The sequence below is a fragment of the Marmota monax genome, unplaced genomic scaffold, assembly GCF_021218885.2.
Source record: "Marmota monax isolate L192 unplaced genomic scaffold, Marmota_monax_Labrador192_F-V1.1 WCK01_AAM20220418_F8-fsc00318, whole genome shotgun sequence".
Taxonomy (NCBI): domain Eukaryota; kingdom Metazoa; phylum Chordata; class Mammalia; order Rodentia; family Sciuridae; genus Marmota; species Marmota monax.
In genome coordinates, this window is record NW_026692274.1 from 836,370 (window position 1) to 854,197 (window position 17,828).

Genomic DNA, 17,828 nt, shown 5'->3' on the forward strand with positions numbered 1-17,828 from the left:
TACTTCTTAGAAAGTAAGAAGGAAAGGGTGATGACCAGGACTAGGAGAAATCTCACACCCATCCAAAACCAACACCTAACTGGTGTCTTTATCTGTTGCACTGAGAAAAATGTTTGAGAAAGAAACACAAGCTAGAGAGGAGCTATGGAATGACAGCACCTTTGACTCCTGACATTACCCTCCCTTATATTTCCCAGAGCCTCATGATGGACAACTCAGGGATCCACTCACTTCATAGCCTCCAGCCTTGAGGGAAAGAGAGGAGGAAAACCTGAGCATCCCCAGGGCATGCTACCTGTCTGGCTGCCCAGTGCCCCTTCCTGCCCTACTCTTAAATGACTTGTGTGAAACAAGTTCCTTGCTTAGTGTTTCCTTTACTTCTCACCTTTCTCTGCAAACTAACCACATGAAACCCTAGAGGCCCTTCTGCCATCTTCCTAATAGCACTCTCAGCACTAGGAAATCCCTAGGCCTCACTAGCATTCCCACATTCCAACTGAGCTGATTGTTACTATTATTGTTACATGAAGTCACTCACCCAGAAAAAACACTGCAGAAATGAGAAAGGATGGGGATGGGGGAAGTGAGGGGAAAGCAACAGATGACAATGACACAGACAGCTCATGGGCCTAGAGACCCAGGTTTCACATCCAGGAATGGAACTGGGGAGAGCCAGGGCTAAGCCAAGTGCTTTCCCAGAACAGAAGTCCTTGCAGGAAATGTCTTTCCCCACAGTTACTCATAGAAAGAAAGCAAAGCCAGTGGAATGTAGCCACTTTTCATGAGGGAATAAAGTAGAGAACTCAGCTGCTTCTTCAACTCTATGCCCTTGTATCCTGAGCACTCAATGAATGCTCTCTGTTCCCAGTCTATTGGGGTGGAGGGCTGTGCCTAGACATGGAAAGATATATACAACACCACTAAAGCCCAGCCTCCTCATTCCTTCTCCATAGCATAGCATTTCTGTCCAGTGTCAAGGCAAATACTGGGTGCAGGGCCACATCCTAGGTGTCCTCGCCATATGACTGCTCCAATAGCACCACAGAGACAACTTTGTGCCACGCATGCCTGTTCCTTCCTCAGTATGACTCTGTGGGTTCCCATCCCATGGGACACCCAATCATCAGATAAGACATCAGTCTAACTCAAGAACTCCACTGAGACCCAGAAGGGTCCCAGCCTCAGGTGTTTGAGGACAATATCACAAACTCCCAGATATGTTTCCTAAGGTTGCTTAGTGCCCACCAATACCTAGTGGTCAGGCTTAGGGTCATTTCCTCTCCCCGGACTCTTCCTTAGCTCTATCACTGGTACCCACCAGCAAAGGCCTAGAGAAGGCACTTTCTGAAAGCCAGGGGACCAGCCTGGTGGGGAATCTCTCAATGTTGTCCATGGACTCTAGAGTCCAGAGGCTATGGGAGCATTATGGATTTGATATAAGTTGTTCCCTAAAAAGCTCATGTGTGAGAAAACACAACAAAGTTTAGAGGTGAATCCATTAGGTTATGAGACCTGTATTTAATCCGTGCATTAACCCACTGATAAGGATTAACTATAGTCAAGGAGGGCATGGCTGAAGGAGATGGGTCATTAGGTGTGCATCTTTGAGGTTCATATTTTGTCTGAACTAATTAGAACCCTCAATCTCTCTCTCTCTCTCTCTCTCTCTCTCTCTCTCTCTCTCTCTCTCTCTCTCTCTCTCCCTCTCTCTCTCTCTCTCTCTCTCTCTCTCTCTCTCTCTCTCTCTCTCTCTCTCTCTCTCTCTCTCTCTCTCTCTCCCTCTCTATCTCTCTTTCTCTCTCTCTCCTACCTGGTACATTGTTCCCATTTGCTTTCCTCAGCCACATTTTCCCACCATAATATTCTTCTTGACCTGGAGCCTTGAGCAAGGGACTCTGAAATTGTGAGCGCACAGAAAACTTTTCTTCCTCTAAAATTGTCGTTGTCAGGTCTTTCATCATAGCCGTTAAAAAGCTGACTGAAACAGGGAGCCTTGGCTTCCTCAAGTCCCAAAATGTAAAATGAGACTGGTTTTCACAGGGTTTTTAGGAGAATTAAAATGAATTAGCAAATAAAGTAGCATGAAGCACAAGACCAGCAAGCTGTGAGCTCTCCATGACATGGCTACTGATGGTATCTGCCTTCTCAAGTTAAGACAAGATCCAGGGGATTCTCTGTCAAGCTACAGAGCAAGCAAGGCATCAGGGAAAGTTACAGCTACCAAGCCTCCCTTTCTCTTGGCACCTCAGGCTCCATTTGAACAGATATTATAATATTTAATTAGTCTTTTCTTCCCTACCTAAAATGCCAAGAGATCCCCATTAAGGGAATACATCTGTTTTCTTCAAACTACTAAGGAAACAATCATTTTACTTAGCTCATACTAAAGCAATTTTGCAAAAACAGAGGCAAGTTAGCTATTATGTTCAATACACTTCCCAACATGTCATCTTCTCGCAAGACCCACCCTCAAGAGCCCATGAGTTGGCCCAGCCAGCGTGAGGGGTGCAGGCAGCTCCTGGAGACACAGGAGTGGGATTCAGCAGCTACAATTGGGAAGATAGGGTATGGCCTATGTGAGGCACACCAAGTTTTCCACTGGTCCTTGGTCATGGAGAAGGAAGGAGACCAGAGAGAAATGAAGTACATGTATTTCCCTGACCCCAGGTGCCCACTATGACACCTGTGGTAAAGGCAAAGGTCAACTTCCCAGGCCTCATGCAGAGTGGTGGCTTGAGTGCAAGGAGAGGGGTCTTGCTATGTTCTTTGTAGCTGGTTCTTCAATGCTAGGAGCAGAAGGTCCTGGGGTCTTCCTACAGAGAGGACAGGTCTTTCCTTGCAGCTAAAGGTCCTGAGCAAAACTGGACCAGGAAGAAAAGGGGCAAGCGATTGCTGAGGAGAAGTGAAAGCACTGCAGGGAATAAGCCTGGGACATGCATGGGGAACCCTCAATGACAGGACTCAGTTCTTCCTCCATGTAATGGAAAGAACTATGCCTGTGCTGAGCAATAAAAGACCAGAAACTTCAAATCATTTTCAGAGGAAGGTTCCCTTGCCATGGTACCTGGGGCTGATGGTCAGTGCCAAGTACATGAAGAGATGAATGTTATGTGTCCTTGTGTACATGTAGGTAAGCGCTCTCTCTCGCTCTCTCTCTCTCTCTCTCTCTCTCTCTCTCTCTGTGTGTGTGTGTGTGTGTGCGTGTGTGTGTGTGTGTTTGTGTGTATGGTCCAAAGGGTCTGAGGTTGCTGGTTAAAGGAGGGGTGTCAGGGAACCAGTCCATACTGTGGGAGGACAGATACATCAACAAGCCTTGTGATCACATCTTTGTGAGGAAACAGTGATTTGGTGTTGATGGAGCTTGAGTGTGAGCCTGAGCATTAACTGGAAAAAGGTCCTCCTCTCTAAATACCCTAGCTACCTGCTCTATAACAGGTCCTGCCACCTCATCAGCAAATGGGCATCCTAGGTCTAGCTGCTCCCCAAGACAGCTGCTTAGACAACCAGCTGAGCCTAAGCTGCTGAGTGAAAGTGAGGCTCTGCAGCAACATGGTTACTGATCATGGAAAAGAGCTACCAGGGTGTAGCCAAAAGCCCTTATATCACTTCCCGAGTGTGAGGCTGCCTCTCCACTATCAGTGCCATGGAATTCCTGGTAGTTCAAGGTAACAGGGGTGAGGGAAAGGGGCTCATGGTCCCTGGATTGGGGAAGTTGCCTTGAAGCCATCCTACTCTGTGAGTCAGGGTTCTCAGCAGGAAGAACCAATGCATTCCTACTAAGTAAGCCTATAGACTGGTCCCCATGCCCTCATTGGGCATACTAGATAAGCACAGTCTGTAAAGGAGTATGGAGAAGTCCTCTGCAGGTGACCCAGTACAGGAGTCTGCCTCTCACCTGAACACATGTACCAATGGCAAGGCTGGGGATTTGATCCCCATATGAGCAAATACCTGAGTACATGTACCACTAGTACAACCCTACCCCCAGAGAATGCCATTAACTTCTGTGCTTTTACTCTGCCATGTAGAGCCTCCTGAAAGTCTGCTTCTCTGCATCATAGATTCCCCAGAATGCAAATATTACAGAGTCTTCTATGGTTTGAATCAGTATTGTCCCCCAAAAGGCTCATGTGTTGAAGGCTTGGTCCTTAATGCAGCAATATTCATGGGTTGGGCTTTAGGGAAGTGAGTGAGTCAAGAGAGCTCTGAGCTCACTGATGTATTAATCCACTGAAGGATTCATAGTTTGATGAATTATTGGGATGTGGTTGCAATTATAGGAGGTAGGGCCTAGCTGGAGGAAGTAGGTTATTTGTGTTACATCTCAGGAGGGCATTTCTTGTGTCTGTCTGTCCATCTTCCTCTCTCCTCTGCTTCCCAGCTGGCAATGAGATGAGTAGTTTTCTCAAGCATACCATTTCTTCATGATATCATGCCTTGTCTCAGGCCCAAAGCAATGGATCTGGCTGATCATGAACTGACACCTCTGAATTTATATGGTAAAATAAATCTTTCCTTCTGTAACTTGTTTTTGTTAGGAATTCTGGTCAGAAGGAGGAAAACACTAATACAAATGCCTATCCCTATCCTTCCTAGTAGGAATGAAAGGGCCTCTCCCAAACCTCCAAAGAATTGGAGACCATTTCTGGGAAGAGTATCTAGTAAGCTGTAGAGCTGGTTACACTAAAGAAAGCTTGGGCAGCCTTGTGAACCCAAACTCTGTACAGTACCCATGACTAGAGGCAGCATGACAATTGTCTGTTCTGTCTCCAAAGTCTCCAAGAAAAGAAAGCCCTTTGTAAGGAGGTGGGATGAGTGGCTGGGGATCCTTCCCTCCTGGAGCGAGTTTTTGGTGCATACTTAAGCACTCCAGAAGATCAAGTCCAGGCTGGTTTGAGGGCCACAAAAATGTAAAGATGTGTTAGGGCTCAAAGGAGATTAAAAATCCTACAGCTATGGTATTCATTCTTGTCAGGAACTTAGAGCCCTCTTAATGCTGAGAATTTGCAGCATTTAAGTTTTCATAACACCCTGCCCTACTCCATCTCAGGCTGTTCAACAGCCTTAGGGAATCATTGGCCCTGAGCTGTTCTAAATCCCCAAAGTCAAATCTGTTAGTGTTTTTGTCAAAAAACCATGATGAGATCTTAGAGAAATCTCCCCAGAAAACACAGCCTTTTAGGATTTTAAGAACAGATCTGCAAAATCTCACAAGAGAGAAGAAACAAAACAAACAAAAACAATAAAAAAACACTGTTTAGGATACAGATTCCTACATCCTGGCAGTCTAGGGAAGCAGGCTGCAAGAGAATACACAGATGTGGAAAGCAAAAAGAAAACCAGAACTAGCAGTTTTCTGCAGAGGCCTAGGCACAGGTCACAGGTTTTCTAGGACTCCAGGACACTTTCATCTGTGTGGAGCCAAAATGAAGACAGGATCTTTTGGCTGGTTCCAAGACTGGAGACACTGCATGCCTATAACAAGCTTGGTTGAGTTTGGGTTCTGGACACCCACTGGGCTTGCTACCTCCTCCACCCCCAAAACAAGCCCACCAGCAGCTAGCTCCTCACCTTAAGCCACAAACAAAAATGCATCCCTGAAATCGTCCCCTGCCCCCAGCCCATTCTGTGCAGGGTGCCAAACTTCTGCCCAGCTTCTGTGTCCCTGGGCACCCAAACTTACCTTGGAACCAGTGGGTTTTTCTGTGGCAGTCACAACTATGCCATGCCCAGAACAATTCAGCAACAAGCCAGGTAGTCTGATGCACAGGAGACAGGGCAGAACTCACACGCTTGGCACACCGAATTCCAACTCACAGGCTCTCTTTGCATTGGCGCCTCTTCAATAGCTTGACTGAGGCAAAGTGGTTCAGCTGTGCAAATGGAGTGGACAGCACTCCAGGTGCTTGTCAATTCAGCATCCCACTGGAGGGAGTTAAAGGGTTCCAGGCATGTTGTATGGCACCCACAATGAGATTGTTTGCAGCTACCCTTGGCCAGCCAGTCTTTCTCACTTGAGAGGTCGCGAGTGTTACTCTGTTCCTTATATTTTTGCTACCCATAGAAATCAGGGAAGCCAAAGAGGGGATGCAGGGCATGCTGAGGGTCTCTGGGTGTGTCTCAGTGGAAACAGAGAAAGGTACGCTCCCTCTAGGATGGGGCAGAGAGAAGAGCTCTTCCTCCACGTTTTCCCACATTGCTTAATGAGAATGAGCATTGGGAGCACTGCCCCATCTGGGGCCCCAGACAGGAGGTGGGGAAAACCTGGAGGACATGTTGGGAGGCTAGGCTTCTGTGATAAGGCCATGTAGCACCAGCATTGAAGATGGGAGTCTTGTAGAGCTAGTCTGTCATTCCCTCTATAAGACTGGTCTAGCCAGTGGGAATAGGTGACATTGTGTATACCTTTCTAAGAGGCCTGGTCCTGGTGGCTTAATGTGGCTTGGAGGGTGTGGGGGGGGGGCTTGACTGGGTTTGGGGACTGACAGAGTATGTGAAAGAATAACAGGGAGGAACAGGACCCCAAAGAAATGTAATTTTTCCCAAAGAACAACACTAAGAAAATGGAAGCCTCTGTACCTGTAATGGTGTCTGGGGTCACCTAGTGTTCTGAGACTCTGTGGGAAAAATCTACAGTTCTCTGTTCACTCTCAGCTGCCTTTTGTGATCTGGCCACCACCTAGGTGCAGGAGAGAGGAAGGAAGCTCATGGAACCAGAGTGCCCAGGACTTGTTGCTCCTCTCCTGCTGAGTGCTGTGGTACTCTTGCCTTGCTGAGATCAGGATTGATTGAGCAATCTGCACATCACTCTGCATATAGTGGCGAAGTCACTCTCAACGGCAGAAGGGCAGAAGTTTAAAAAGAGCTTCTGAGGGGGAAGGTTGCCAGGTGTTCTTTGCATGATGTCCTTCATGGAGGTTGGTTCTGTGATTGCAGGAGTAGAGGTGTGGGGGCTGGTGGAGGCAGGAATGAAGGAGGGAGCCACTACCCTTGCCTCCCCAATATGGACCACAGTATGGTGGGAATTGCATTATTGCCCTCAAACTTTCACCGCATTGGTGATATTTTTTGGAGTCTAAAAGAGTCAGTCATGTTGATCAGGAAGGCGCAAGGAGGCACAACTGGGCCTTCACCATCTACTAGAGAGATGGAGAGAGTGGCCTGTGAATGCTTTCCTGTCCTGTCACATAATAACTGGTGAACATTACTTTAATAAAATGGACTGTGTGAGATTTCCTTGTTTATAAGTCATTAGATCATATGTATTATGAATAAAATAAAAGACCAATCACCCCCTGAAATTTACCCTAGAGAATTTCCATGTGTTGTGTAATGCCCCATGGACCTCCTTGCTGGGGATCAGAACATTTGTAAAGAGTTGAGACATGTCTTGAGTGGCTTATCAAGCCTGGGCTTCGATAATTATGTCACCTTCTGCAAGTGACAGAACCCCATGAACTGGGGTCCTCTGTGCCTCCATAAGGGAGGATCCAGTGGATGCAAGGTCAAATATTCATTACACAATGTGTAGTGGAATATGGTAGTACCTGGAATGAAGGGCTCTCCCCCTTCCTTCTGTTGTCTAGACTGTGGTGGGCCATTTGAAGACTGTGCCTTTCCTGTCACATGGACATTTCCTACTTTGTAACAGTGGCAATTCAGGATGTAGGACCTGCATCTGCTCCCATGAGCCAAGCACAGTGCTAGGTACACATGTGATATTAGGTTGATTCCTCAGGGTCACAGGCTTGAGGCCTTTCTCTGTCTCCTAATGCCTCATAACTGGTATTGATCAGTGGCCATCAGGTGTCAGGAGGACCTGTCCCCTTAGTGCAGAGCAGGTCATGGTTGAATGCTCAACAGGGCAGCTGTAAGGACCCAAGCCAAAGCAGAGACTGGGCCACTTTCTGCATCTAAGTGGAGTTCACTTTGAATTTGGAATCAGAACTACTGGACATGAGCATTAGAAAGGACTTCAGCCACCTCGATTCACTTGATGGCCTAAAGCCTGGCTGTGTTGACCTTCTCTGAATTAGTGGGTCCCAGATTCCCTAGAGATTTTCCCATGCAGATCCAGCTCCCATATTTTCCTCCCAGTCAGGCTTTTTCTTTTTTTGAATAAAAAATTGTATTTACAACATCAAATTTCATGAACATACATTTGATAAAGCATTTATAAAAAGGAACTTTACACAAAAAATAAAGATTAGCTATTTGATACACATATATGTACATTTAATATATACATGCATATTAAAATATATTATTGATGGGTGAACTTCTTCATGTATTTAAAGCTAGCAAGAAGGCTCTGAGAATAGCTTGAAGACCTTTCCTGTAAGAAGTGACTTTGCAGTTTGATCCTGGTTTCTTAGTAATCTTCTTCAGAGTTTTATCCACAGCATTTAACATCAACAGATTGTCAGTTCCTGGATGTGGATAACTCAATCGGCCCTTAAGGGGATCATGGTCTGTTCTCATAATATCAATGAGGGAACTTTCCAAAGAATGCATATTTAAACTGTCATGCATTCTACTTCGATCCTGGTCTCTTCTGGATGTTCTGGCTGCAGTGCACCAACTCTCTTGGAATGAATCTGAGCCCCAAGCTAGCAACTGCAAACTACATCTCACCTGTAAGGGTAAGAGTGTATTACTATTGTTGTCTGTTCTGAACACATTATCTTCAATCCAAGATTTTGGAGTCAGTGATGGAGTAGAGTGAGTAAATTTCAGTGGTGCTATGACATTACCAGAGAATGGTTTCTTCAATGGAGATATCTGATTCATGGTTCCTGGAATTCCCGTGTTTCCAGTTCTAGGATGATCTCTGCCATGCACTGCTCCCCAGGACATGCTTCCAGTGTCCCAGCCACTGCTCTGGTGTTTGCTCCAAGGCGATTCTTTCAGAAGAGGCTGGTGGTGGTTGTATGAGTTCCTCTGCTGCAGGAAGGCGGCAGCCGCCATCTGGTGCTGCTGCTGGAGATGCGGGCTGATGGGAGACTTCAGGCTCTGAGGCTGCTGCGGCTTCGCGGGCGGCCGGGGCTACTACTGAGGTAAATTTATGGTGGGCGGCGGCGGGGTCAGGGTGGTCGCCGAGAAGGGGTCACCTAGAAGGGACCGCTGAAATCGTCTCAGCCGCCGCTGCAGCCGCTCGCCAGCACGCTGAGCCCCGCACAGCCGAGCGGCAACACGGGCGAGAATCTTGGGAAGAAGGCCGGATTCATGGACTATGGGAGCTCGAGGTAGAAGCCATTCTCCGAGGAGTCGGTGCTGGGCGGCAGCAAGGCGCTGAGCCTGCCGCCGCGGCCCGGGGTGTTGGCTGAGGAGCGGGGCGCCTGTGGCTGCGGCCCTGGCGACTGCTGGGGCAGCGGGCGGCAGCTGGGGCGCCAGAGGCTGCTGGGGCTGGCTGCATCAGCTCCGACGCTGTCTTCACCAACTAGGGGGTGACAAAGCCAGGGAGCTGTGGCGGCGACGCGGAGCCACTTCCTCTCCGCCTCAGGGGGGCTCCGCCCCCTCCCGGGTGCGAAAGGTCCGGGCTCTGCAGGCTGCTGAAGGCGCCCACGACAAGCGCCCCGCCTGACAGGAGGTTACCAGGACTGTTGAGCATTGGGTGGTTGGGGGATTCCAAGGAGCCCGGCGGGGGGTTCACCTGAGGCGTCCAGGAGGCCAAGCCCGCATTGGGGGACTCCACTCTGCTGCGCTGCCCTCGCCCGCAGCCGGGGTCTTGCGAGGGCTGCGTCTCCCTGGTGGCTAGGATGGGTTGCAGGCGGCGAGGGCTGGAGCTGCAGGAGCAGGGACAGGTTGGCCAGGCACTGCCGCGGAGTGAAGTCCTGCCACGGGAGGTGCTGCGGCTGCGGGAGGCTGAACTGCTGTGGCTGCTGCGAGGGGAGGATGTGGGTCACTCCCACGTTCGTGCCACCGCCAGGGTAGTGGTTGGGGAGTTTCTCCGTGGCCTTGCCGGCTGCTGTGTCAGCCCCAGTAGCAGCTCATCCTGCATGGTCTGCTGATGCGCCAGGAACTGGGAGGAAGAGGAAGCTGAGGGGGCCTGGCTGCCCATGCTAGGAGGTTAGAGAAGGGGGAGAAGGCCTCTGATAAGCCAGTGATAGGCAACCATGGCAGGAGAGCGGGCAGAAGGGTGTGGCTGAGGGCAGCAGGGAGATGACCATGGCAGGACCCCTGGCGTGGGGGCGGTATGCCCCACCGCCAAATGGGGACTCTAGACTGTTGCTGGGGAGTCAGAGCGGGACAGTCTGCAACACCTCAAACCCAAGTCCCTCATCTATCAGGCTGGGAACAGGGAGGAGACCAGTCAGGCTTTTTCATGAATCCCAATCTCCTCAGGCAGAAATCTGGCCATAGTCTGAGGCACTAGAGCCCAGAGTCTCAGAGCACACTGCAGGATGGCATCATTACAGAATGGGTTCAACTTGGCGCCAGACTCAGGCTCCTCAAGCAATGGAATGCTGCAGGGCTTTGTGCAGTGAAACACCAGGGTGGGCATCAGGGTTGGGAGAGAAAGGTGACCTGAACACTCAGCTTGTAACTATCCCTTTCTCTACACTCCCCTGGGGTCCTTGTTCTTTCCTAACAGCCTCCAGGCATGTCCATTAAATGTATGTTTTTGTTTCCCCCATCCTTTTGTCTTGCTTACCCTGGCGAAACCCAGACCTAGTAGGCTCTTCTGTACTTCACCAAGCTGGGAGAGAAACAGAGACATGGTCTACATTCAGGGCAGCCCCAGCTCAGTCCACAACACCCCATCACCCCATGACTACACCATCCCAGAAATGGAGCCCCATGCAATCCCTGTCTGGTTTGCACTGACAGAGATTCTTGGCTGGGCCAAGCAATAGTCAGGTCCTTGAACTCTGCTCTATGCTCCTCTGTGTACTTCAGTGTCAAATCCAGATTGCGCAGTTCTCCAAATCTGATCAGGTTCCTCAGACTCTGCCATGCCTTGGCAACATCTCTGATCACCTAGGCCTATCTTCAGTAGAATCTTCTTTGATTGGTTGAACCATAATCTCCTCATGTCTCTATCTCTCTTAACTCATATTCTATTCACTGTTCCCCACCCTGCTTTTTGACTCTCTATCCATTTGTCCGTGCTCTGTGCAGAGATTAGCCCAATCTCTTTTTCCCATGTGTAGTGGGATTTCATTGCAGTGCTCCCTGTACCTGGTGCATCAATTGATCAGGAATAAAGTCTTTTGTGCCATGTCTTAAGATGTGTTGTGGAATTGTTTCTCTACTTAACATCACTGCTTTCCCCCATACCCTGTAGTTTGAACAGCCACCTCAGCACAACCTCTTCATTGATGGTGTCCTCTCACTCTATCTTGAGCTACCCTGGTACTTGTAGCTTTTCCTTCAGAATACCAACATATTGTGAAACTTCTCATCTAAAAGCCCATGGTCCTGGCACCCCACCTACACCTTATTCCTGTACATTCCTATGAGAAGATTGTCTGGACATTTATATCTATATGAACTTCTCCTCTCATAGCCCTCCCTTGACATTGGCTTGTTCAAGCTTCAGTCTCTGCGCTTGTTCCTGGGACAACAGTCCCCCTCTGCCATCTGTACCTGCTTAGCTGATGGTCACTTTGGGCTAACTTTTCTTCTCTCAAATCCATGTACCTTTCTGGTCTCCAAGTCTTAGCATGGATGAACAAAGGCTTTCACCCATGGCCCCCAGCTCATTCTGCAGAGATTCCTTAGATCCCTCCTTCACATCACCACTCAGGTTCTTTCCAGTGAAGTTCCCTCTAAGCTCTTGAATTGATACCCAGCAGGACTCTTCAGATTAATGTATGTCAAACAAAACTCTTTATTCTTTCCTCCCTACCTCTGCCTCTTCTTTCACAATCAGTCCACCACAAGTTCAGGGTAGTTTGTGAAGGACTGACTAAACTTTGAAGCCCTGTATGGGTGGCTGTGCTATAGACTCAGACTATCTCACAGTAGGGGTTGTGTGTGAGTACAGCCAATAATTAAATGTGCATTATTAACTTTTTTGTTGCTGTGACAAAACAGGTATAGTTTATTTTGGCTCCTGGTGTCAGATATGTCAGTGCATGGACAACAAACACCATAGCTCTGGCCTGAGCTGAGGTAGAATAGCATGGAGGAAGAGTGTGGTGGAGAAAAGTAGCTCAGGACATGGTAACCAGAAGGATTAGGAAGGAAGGAGGAAGAGAAAGAGAGAGATATCATTTCATTAGGGACACAATACAAACCCCAAAGGCATGTCCCCAGGGTCATACTTTTTCCAACCATACTCTACTTGCCTACAATTACCACACAGTTAATTCTTGTAGTGTATTAATCCAATGGTTAAATCTCTCATTATCTAGTCATTTCACTGCTGAGCATTCTTGCTTGACTTCACACATGAGCTTTTGGGGATATCTAAACCACAATAATAATAATAAAATAGAAAATTAATAAAATAATATTGTAATAAGTTTTAGGTGGTTGTTATCTCTCTCTCTCTCTGTCTCTCTCTCTCTGTCTCTCTCTCAAATTATCATATTTTCCTCACAATTCTCATTGACCTTTGGTTACTTAATCTTTGGAAATTGATACCATGAATGGGGGGAGGGGTGTGTATCCTACTGTATCAAGAGAGGCAGAGACACAGAGAGAAAGAGAGAATGCACCAAGGGACAAATGACAATCATAAAGGAAGCAAATTCAAAATATTCAAAAACCTGGTGACAACTGTAGTTAAATGACCTTAAAACAGTGGACAGCCTCTCAGGGGGAAAATGAGCATCAGTTGTTTGTATTATTTATGTGATGTCCCACAAGCAGTTGAATGTAAAGAGAATCAAAAGGAGACAGAAGCAAGGTGCAGAGGCAAAGTGGCAGAATAGCAGGGTGGCAGAATGGCAGAAAGGCAGAAAGCTCTTGCCCAAGCTGTCAGCCTTATATCAATAGGTTATATTAGGTCACTTGCATTAGTAGTACATTATTGTACATTGTGTTATTAGGCAGTTACAGAGTTAGCAACATCATGAAGCTCATTCCTCAGTTACATCCTATACTTGCAATGTGCAATGTTAGGAGCTTTGTGTAGTTCTCAAGAAAGTCGATTGTTTAAAGTTACTGTTATGTGGACAAGTTCAGGCACAGCAAAGGGTGGTGAAACACTGTGGTTGTCTAACCAGAGAGTTTGTTTATTTCCTGGAGCTGAGTGCCTGAGATCAAGGTCAAAGCTGCTAAGACTTTAGCACAGAGCCTCCTCATGCAGGTCATTGCCACAGCAGCTAGGCATTGCACATGCATTCATTATCTCACTAGTTCCTGGGAGAAACTACAAAACACTCTAAATGTGGAAATCAGGGTGCCCTTGGAAGTTTGCTTACCAGAGGAGCACTGTCCTGTCCATTTCCACAGTCAGATCCTTACACTCTAATTAGAGATGAGTTTTCATATGGGAAGTTCTATGTGAAGAGATCAAAACTCATGAAACATCTGTAATAGACTGAAAATTCTGTGGGAAGCTTGGAGGGGACTTTTTGCCAGCCAGATTTCTCCTCCTGGAGTGGAGGCAGTGCCTGTGGCCTGCCTTATTTCTCCTTGACCTTGCATGGCCTTCAATGGAGTCAAGGATTTCTCTCAGGCCACAGTGAACTGATTCAGCTCCAGGCTGTACTAAAATTTGTACATGTTCAATGGAATGGCCATTTCTGGAAAAATCTAGAAGCTGTACTCCTAAGAGCTTGAAATTAAGTCATAGCACAAAGAGTGAACTGACATATACGTGATTAGCCTGTTACATAGACAAAACCATTGGTATTGTGACTACACTTTTCATTTCTAATTATCTTTCTCTGATTGCTGTGAGCTTAAGAGTGATTTTTAAAACTTTTTTACTGATAAGTGGTAAAAATGAGTTGCTAATTAAAATACAGAGTACAGTGAGTGTTGTGTGTGTGTGTGTGTGTGCATGTTTCACTTGTCATAGAAATCCTCACCATCTCATTATTGCTACTCGAATTTGAACAGTAATCTGTAATCCTATCTTTGAACTAAGTTTCAGAAAAATTGCAAAGGGAGGATATACCATTCTTAGATGTGAAGAAGTGTGGTAATGTGTCTGTCTTTATAACCTGCAATGTTCCAGATGAAACCATCCATAATGCTACTGATAGCTTGTCATTCTCAAGGAATGCCCTTCACCTAAAGCTGTTACAGCTAGGCTGGAATTGCTGTAAATAGGGGTGAAATAGTGAATGCATACAGATTGATTTCAGTTACTTGCATAATCATGTTTCTCTCTGTTGTCATGTGGAAAATTTATGAAATATATTCTGAAATATATAAGTAGAGTAACATTGTATTTCTAGATATGAGAAACATGGCATGGAGGAAGTTTACTCTTTGAAGAATAAAAGTACTGAGAATAAAGATATTGTTATACACAAATTATTACTACTGAAGATTTTCCCTCAGTAAAAGCATGATTACAGATTTAGGTGTAAAATGGAATCCAATTTGGTGAAATAGATTACACTTAAAGTTATGTTCTTCAAACTTGAACTGGCAAATTGTGAACCAACAAGATTAAAGAGTACCATTAACTTATTTTTACTATACAGCTTACTATGTACTTAAACAAAAAATTATATATATATATATATATATATATATATAGAGAGAGAGAGAGAGAGAGAGCTCAATTATATAAAATTACATTTCTTAATGTATAGCCTTTATAGCCTTTATACTAATTATGTTTCTCTTCTTGTTAATTTCATATTGCATTTCTTTTACAAATTTTACAACTTTCATTCATTAATGCCTATACAAGTATTAATTCTAATATAAGAAATTAAATTAATTTAAGATAATAAGGCTATTACCTATAGAACAAACAACTTGTCAAACTGACTTTAGAAGGTGTACTCCTAAGAGCTTGAAACTAAGTCATACCACAAAGAGGGGAACTGCCATAGATTCCACTTTATAATTTAGTTGCTTAGCCTATTATTAGAGACAAAATCAAATCATTAATTTGGTTAAAACGGGCTTTCTTTTACTGTGGTACCCTTTTCCGCTCAATCACAATGACTTTAGCAATCTTCACAGGCCTAACAAGTAACTTTTGACAATTTTCTTGGTCAAATAAAAATGTTTATTAAGTAAAAAAAAAGTACCATTAGAATGAAATAACTTAACAATTTGTATTTGCATAGGAAGAATTTTATAAATAAACGAGAAATAGTTTCATTAAAAGTGTCTCATTTTAATTATTTGTGATATTTAATGAAATATTTAAAAATCTGTTCAATAATCTCAAGGTTTCAATATGATAGCCACATAACAATTCTCAGAAAGGCAGAGCCTTGCTTGATTTAGGTGAGCATTTAGCATAAAATATCCACATCAAGTCATTACATACTTTGGGATATGTATGTATATAGATAGATACACAAACACACACATACACACACATCCATATCTTCTATGACAATGCAGAATTCCCACTATTATCCCTATTGCTCTGATCTTACAGACAAATGGAAATTAGCAGCATTAAATGAATTAAAATAGTCCTAACCTAACGTGTCTTATGGGTTTAAGTTTTGTGCACCAGTTCCAGGTACATCTGGGCTGTAGAAAAAGCATAGCGAGTGTCTGATCTGAGAGTTTAATCTTGTTGATATTTTCCAAATTCTTCTATGAGGTTTTGTTTGGAGATAATGGGTGCTGCTTTCAGCAGTTTCTTCTGGTTGTATTTCATGATTCTATTTGGTGTGTTTGTATGTGTGTATATTCATGTGTGTGCAAATAGACTTGGAAATAGTATTGGCCAGTGTAAAATTGTAAGTGCTGAAAGCCAAAACACTTTTTGAATTCAGTTCTATAACAATTTGTTTTGAAATTCCCATTATTGAACAGGTCACAAATTCATATTAATGGAAATAACAGAATTGGTAGGAAGGAAAAATGCCACAGTTCCCACTGTATTTAGTGACTTATTTGCATATCCTTTTATTACTGTCCTACTTATATCTCTTTTTTCTGTGTATTTAATTTTAATATGAACAAAATCTTCTTTCTACTTTTTAACTTCATATTAGAATATTTTCCTGGTTATCCCACTCCTCTGTCTATACACAAAGACTTAAAATCAGCATACTGTAGTAACTCTGCCACATCAATGTTTACAGCAGTTCAATTCACAGGAGCTAAACTGTGCAACCAAACTAGATGCTCTTCAATTGATGAATGGATAAAGAAACCATGGTATATACACACAATGGAATATTACTCAGCATTGAAAGTGAATAAAATTATGGAATTTGCAGGGAAATGGATGGAGCTGGAGAATATCATGCTAAACAAAGTTAGCCAATCCCAAAAAACAAATGATGAGTGTTCTCTATGATAAGTGGATGCTGATATGATCCATAATGGGGAGGTTGGGGAGTGGAAAAATGGAGGAACTTTGATTGGGCAAAGGGGAGGGAACGGTATGAAGGGCATTGGGGCAGGAAAGATGGTAGAATAAGATGGACATCATTACCCAGGAAAATGTATGACCGAACATATGGTGCAATGCTACATCATGTAGATGAGAAATGAAAAGTTGTGCTGCAATTGTGTACAATGAATAAAAATACATTCTGTTCTAAAATATACCAGGAAAAAAAATGCATTTCTTTTTGTGTGTTTACCAGCTATTGAACTCTGGATACTCAACCATTGCTCCACCTCCCTACCCCTATTTTATGTTTGATTTAGAGACAGGGTCACACTGAGTTGCTTTGCGCCTCACTTTTGCTGAGTCTATCTTTGCATTTGTGATTCTTCTGATTCATCCTTCCAAACTTCTAGAAATATAGGTATGCACAACACATGCACAAAAAAATTGGTTTCTTCTGATTATTTTCTGCAAAAAATACAAATATGTCAAGGTAATTTTAGATATCTTAAAATTAGTATACTAATGAAGGTGTGTAATTTTCTCCCAATGATATGCCATTACAGAGAAATGGAGATTTTACAAAAATTCATTTCCCTTAGTGTTTTTTTAATCTTGTATTAAGAATATTTTGCAAACAAAATTATTAAGAACCAGAGTGAAAATATGGCTTTAAATATAAATGTATATTTCTTGGAATCAAACTCAGAAATGAATGAAAATTACAGAAGGTTTCTCTTTCTTCTTGAAGGTAAAAACTGAGAAATTAAGAAGCACTTTGTTAAAATTTAGGATCTCTCCAATGATTAGGAGAGATACAAGATGGAAATAAACATTTTAATACTTACAGGTTGGAGTCAAGCATTCAAAGAGAGAATCAAAAAGAAATAGAAAGCAAGAGACCCCTGTGTCTAGACCTTTATTGGGTTCAAGGTATTATTGACAAACAGGTGTCCTGTGGGGAGTTTTAATTAGTGGTTTTAAGCAGGCAGACAGGAGTTCCAGGTGATCACACTGTGACTGAGTGATGGTCACTGTGACAGATTTGCACTGTCTGTGTAGGCTGTGGGGCTGAGTGGAGAGTTTCAAATATTTGTATCTTGCTGTCCCACGAGGAGATGTTCACCAAGAGGTGGTTGTGAGTCAGATATCTAGATGGACCACTTTGAGGAACTAGGAGGATGAAGAGTGTCAAGAGTGAATGTGCCCTGCTTCTAACACACAAAAAAAAATAAGCATATTTAAAATAGATGTAGAGACAACAAAAAATAGAAGAATGACCCAGACTCAGTTGCCCATGCTTATAATCCCACTACTCAGGAGGCTGAGGTAGGAGTATCACAAGTTCAATGGCAGTGTGGGCAATTTAGTGCAATCCTGTAGCAAACTA

At 44.4% G+C, this 17,828-nt stretch overlaps 1 pseudogene; it reads right to left on the bottom strand.

The window, feature by feature from the left end:
• Positions 1-8,283: 8,283 nt before the first annotated feature.
• The window catches only part of LOC124089781 (atrophin-1-like), a 281,107-nt pseudogene continuing 271,562 nt past the window's right edge, over positions 8,284-17,828 (bottom strand).